Below are 6,010 nucleotides of genomic sequence, written 5' to 3'. Positions count from 1 at the left end.
TTGGATATTTCCATTTATAGAGAAATGCTTTCCTCTAAAAGGGACAAAAGTATTTATCACATCGTACTTTTGAAAGGAAGAATAATATGAGGAAATTTATCAACCGCCTTCACACTTCAAATCGAAAGCATTTATCCAACAGTTTTCTTATATTTTAAAAATGCTGTAAATGATCAGTTTCACTGAAATATTTAAGTGATGCAATAAAAAAAATTGTGAAGGAGGTTTGCCTCGTTTAGATATCAGATAGTTTGGTTTGGAGACGACAGCCAACACGCCCAGGTGTCCAAGCAGTTTGCAAGATGCTCAGACGAGTCTTTAAAACTCAAAAGTGTCATCATCGTGGGACCGGCATCAGGTTTCTGCTGCTGTTTGTGTAAAAGTGCATGTCTCTACAATAAGAAAAAGACTCCACAAGTTTAACTTCAATGGCAGGTGGGCAAAGAGGAAATAGTCGCCATGAAAGACAATCTGCAGACTAAAGTTTGCCAAAGAGAATACAAAGGATTTCAGGAGTGATTTTCTTTAGACACATACAAATGATTTATCTGGGAAACAAAAAGAGGATGTGTTTGGTGTGACCATCTCATCATCATAGGATCCACAATGAATTTTGCTGATTCATGCTGGTGCTGGAAGGAAATGTGACATTATCTGAAAAGGACCTGGTGCTGAAGCAGAACTGGATGCAGCACCACCATGTCAATGATCCAGAGAAGATCAAATAAAGGAACCTGAAAAACGGATCCTGCAAAATGCAGAGGACCAAAGTTAAAATGGTGGGAATGTCCCCAGATTTATTTTGTCAGTTAAAAAAGAAAAAGAAAAAAAAAAAGCAATTTGCACCACCTGTAGACACTTAATGGACGAATAACTAATCCCAAAATAAAGTGTGTTACAATGACCCATCTTGGTTCAGAAAGCTGTCTCAAATCATAAAAGCAGGATTAAAAATCAGCTCTAATCTGGCTTTAAGGTTTAACTCTCCTTCATCATTTTAACTCTCAGATGAGTGATGATGGCTCAAACATGGAACGAAAACCTGGTGGAGGTCTCAGACGTGCCACCAAAACCTAACACCTTTTGTTTTTTTTTGTTTCTTACAATTTAATAGGTTTAAAGTAATGACATGCTATACAGTATGTGATTAATGCATTTAAACAGCAACTTTACTGAGATACTTCTGGGAGTTGTCTGAATAATAATGGAAAGAAACTCCACGTTTCCTGAAATCGGAGCCGTGGAGTGGCAGACAGAGAGAGGAAAGGAGGGGGTTTAAAAATAATTCCTGTGGGGCAACACATTAAAAAGAAGCACTGGGATGTAAAGGAAGAGTGGGATGTTAAAGAGAGAAAGCGATGGAGTTGGCCTCCAAGGACATTTTATGGAGTGTCCTAATTTTTTATGACGATCGCAATGGGACCAAGCTTTATAGGGACAGGTAGCATTGCTTACAGGTATAATCTATATACCTCTTTTCTCTTTCCAAGCCAAAAACAGTGGCAGTAGTTGTAAATTGTTGTGTCCTTGTGAGGGAGTTGTAATTATTCCCAGCCCCCAGCAGCTTGCAGCGACTGAAATTAGCAGACCAAATGCATCTGCTGTGCTGCACCCTGTTGTTTACAACGTTTTCCTCCATAGCTTGTCTCTGTGAAGTTTGATAAATGTTTGCCTTCTTGATTGTAATCATTGAAATCGTTGGCCTTGATCCCTCAGAGGAGGCTCTTATCGCTCAGCGAGTTTTAAAATGCATTTTACAATCATAATGGTCATCTTTCATGGATTTAGAATGGGTTATTGTGCTGTTCTTTAGGCAAATAAATACTTTTTACTAGTTATTTATTGTACATTTTAAATTTATGTGATTGCTGGTGAAAAAAACATAAAACCCCAAGGGAAGTGAGCTTTGGTTCCCCCAGGACCAAACGGTCCTGAAATAGCATCCGGCTCTAAAGTACGGAAATTCTTATGCATGTTAAGCATCTGTTCAGGACATGAAACTGAACAGGAACATTTTGTGACTGATGTTGAAGATTAATTAGAATCTCAATCTGCCTAAAACCATGACAGAACATAACATAACATAACAGAAGATGACTATAATAAAGTTAAACTATTCTTAAATCAAGAATATATTAAATTCTGTCTTTTTTTGTTTTTATGTGGAAGGAGTTTTTGATGAATTTACTCCTAATCAAGCCTGTTGTGACCCCTTGCCCACAAACATGTTTACTTTGACAACAAAGTCACTCAGGAGACTTTCACAAATACACATGCAGACTCAAATGTCTGCAGAACTAATTAAAAAGAAATCACCTGCGGAAAGATTCACATAAGCTTAGTTGAAATCTTTTTTTTCTTATTTATTTTTATATCTCCAGCTGTGGTCCATGACCCAAGGCCATCTGACAACTTGTCCGGAGGGTAATCCAAACAAGTACACGGTCAGTCTGGTATGTCCTGAGCTTCTGTTCTTATTTGTCTCTTCCTGTCTTCTTTGTGAGTCACAACCAAACTGCAGTGGCCAGCTTCCCATGTGAAAGCAGACCGGGTCTGCCTCACCATCTAGTTGATCTGCGGTTATCTGGATGCACATTTATAGCTCCCAACATTTGTTTGTACAGATACCCAAACTGGACCACAGAATTCAGTTCCAGTTGACGTTCTTGAAGCGTCCCACCTGCTCACACAGATGTAGAAATCAGAACAACCTTTTGATTCAGGTTTCTGACGTGATGTACTGAAGAAGGCATGTGAGGAAATGTGAGGGTAATTAATATCCCTCGAGCCTCAACCTCTATGCCTCTCCAACTTAAGTTAAGGGCCAACATCTTGGAAAAACATTAGTAGTGTCCAACATCCAGTAGCAATAAAAGATGCATGTTTGCTTTAAGGATGATCCCATCCAGTCAGTAGCTCATAACCAAAGAAAATTCAGTAAATATTGTAACACCAAAAAGCTAACGTTAGCTTAAATGTGTCAAATTTGCTTCGGTGATCACTTTAAAACCAGACTTGGACACAAACAACAGATCTAAAATTGGAGTCACACAATTGTAAATGCCACTAACAACCAAACATATAAAGAGGCCATATGAATACATCTTGGCAATTACAGCCGGCTGTCTCTGAGATTTACAGGTTTTATCCATTAAGCAGCAACAACAACATATGCATGAAATCAAGACAAAGAGCAGCCTGAAACCTGCTTTTCTCTGCCCTCTCCACGTTTACTCCAATAATGTAAGGTCAGTGAAGGCACAGAGTGGACATAAGGAGTGATTATTGGGAGCATTAAAGCCCTGCTGCCTGTGTAAACAATCTGTGCTTCGAGAAGGCACCATTGACCCATTAGACCAACGCTGCAGCAGCCAGGAAGGAAAACTTTGTTTGGGGAACATGCAGCGTGCCATTTATCACACATTTCTTCCACTTTTGTGTACAACATTATAATCTTATTGTTTAAAAAGCGAGCAAGAGAAATGCTTTGTGATTCACAGCGGAGCTTCCCAGGGAAACTTCATGGTACACAAGAGGCATAATGATAATTACACTGACTCATATTGTTATGGTGAATCTGAATTCCTTAAAAGAGATTAGTATGATTTGAAGGAACCAAAAAAAAAAAAAAAAAACATAATAAACTTTCCTAAAAATAAAAAAAAATATTTGCTCAGTTTATGACCCAGAAGACACAATGAGAGCCCACCATAAAGCAGTAATGGCATTCCCAGCGAATGCTAATCACCCATAGAGAGTTATAACTTATCAGCTGACAGCTTTATGTTTGAAGCTGCCATTCAAATTCAAAGTTTCTTTACATTTTCTTTACACCAGTGAACTGGAGATAAAGTACAGTTAGGTGTGCAGCTGGAAAAGTTTTTACCTTATTGGAAAAAATTTGTTTCGGTAGCATGGATCTGTGTGTACATCATGTCTCTGTTTTCTTTATCAGGTAGTTTTGGACACAAAATACAAAAATTATCATTCAGTTATGAGGTGTGCAGTTGTGGGACTCCACAGTTGATTAAATGTGTTAAATTTACACACGTGGACAAATTTGTCTCTGTTAATGACTGAAAAACCCTCAGTGCTCAATGAAATAACTTAAAACAGACAAAAGTAACAGTAAATGAAAAAAAAATAATATTAAAATTAACCAGTGAAAATCAGCCATAGTTTTTGAATTGTGGTTCATAATCACAATCACCACAAGCAAATAGTTTCTGTAACTTTCAATGAAACTTCACCTGTAATTTGGCTCTCTCCTCTTGGCCAACCTGCTCCAGGGGTCTCAGGTTTGAAGGATGCCTTCTCCAGACAGCACGTTTAAGCTCCTTCCACAGATGTCCGGTGCTGTCAAATCTATCCAAAGGACATTCTCCCATTCTCCCCATGAAACTATTACCTGTTGCTGGTTGTAAATATCCCCGTACGGATGAGCTGATTGATGTAGAAGTTGTCAGCCCATCTGCCTCATTGCTGAGTAAACAAAACCCTCTGAGTTCCCTGCAGGGTCAACCAATAGTCTCAAAATTATGTCATATTCATACTAAAGCCACAACATTTCCCTAACTTTAACAGTGCACAATCGAAAAGTCCGACTGAGCAAATAATGAATGATCTGCCAAATGAATTTACTTAAAAATTTTAACAGATGAATGAAATTAGCTCAGATGTTATGAAATGTTCAAATCTCTGCAACAGTTGAAGTGCAGAGTGAAATGAGATAAATGACTTCTAAAAATATATAAATACTGCATTTATATACGCAGGTATTTTTGAGCTGCGCAGCACTGCGAACAAATATGATAAATATATAAATAAATAACTAGCAGATTTAGATTTCAAGTTTCCAATTTTGCTGGAACACTGGCTCATAATATAACACAGATGAGAGTACAGAGTAAATTGCTCCCTGCATAATGTGGCGTGGTTGGCATCAAAGCCTTCACAATTATCTAAACACGGTTAGTTCATAAAACAGAGCAGGAAATTTTAACAATGCCCACAGCTGTGATAAACAGCTCACCTGGCACCGTTCCCTGAACCAATCTTCATCACCTCTCTCTGTGTAGAAAATGGATGTGGCCACATGACCAATTAGGCAAGCATTAGATGATTGAAATGATTTCATGTGAACTTCATCACAAATCCCCTTTATAAGTAAAATACAAAAAAATGTATATGACTTGTTGAATGTTATGGGTTATAATGTCAGAAAAGAAACTACATATAAGTTACACAGAATCGCAGCTAGAATGTAGGACTCTGTTTTACTTACATCTTTACTGAAGTCTTTAGATTAAACATGCTGCGTAGTAATTACTTCCTGCAGACAGTTTTATGAACAGTTTTGCTCATGAGTTACTTTCTATAAACTCCAAAGTTAAAAAGTTTGTCTTAAAAAGAGAAGCTGAGTGCTGCTCACTTGGGCCATATTAAAAATATATATATATTCCATTTGTGCAATTACAAAGTTTTACATTTAAAGTGGAGTGTGCAGGTTCAGCTCCATCAGTATTTGTGTTGCACCCTTAAAAAGAACTTAAAAGAAACTCAAATTAGCTTTTGTGCAACTTTATTAAACAAAATCCACGGTTCGAGCATACAGCGTGTGTAGTTTTCTCCTTTTTTTTTAATAATCTCAAGTCATGAACTTTCAACTCCCATCATGCATTGCGGCACTCTTAAAGGGGTATTATCATGACAGAAATTTATGAAATAAAAAAATAAAACAGTTGGAGCACATATTTAGCTATCAACCAATTGAATAATTCCAACTAAACACTAACTCAAACAAATGCTTGCCCAATATGATCAATATACCTATTAAACAATATCACGTTCGCAACATGTTTTCAGGGCTCTACACCCTCCCCTACTAAAATAATAAAATGTTTTCCAAACATTTTACACTTTAAAACTTAAAGAATGTATCCTTACTACTGGCTTCTAACATTGAACTCATCCAGGTACCATTTAGTTACATGTTGCTCTTCAAAACAAT

This window comes from Poecilia mexicana, unplaced genomic scaffold (genome assembly GCF_051168715.1).
Source record: "Poecilia mexicana isolate PSO_F unplaced genomic scaffold, ASM5116871v1 scaffold_10, whole genome shotgun sequence".
Lineage (NCBI taxonomy): Eukaryota > Metazoa > Chordata > Actinopteri > Cyprinodontiformes > Poeciliidae > Poecilia > Poecilia mexicana.
The sequence above is the reverse complement of the archived record's forward strand: the minus strand, read 5'-3'. Positions refer to the sequence as shown.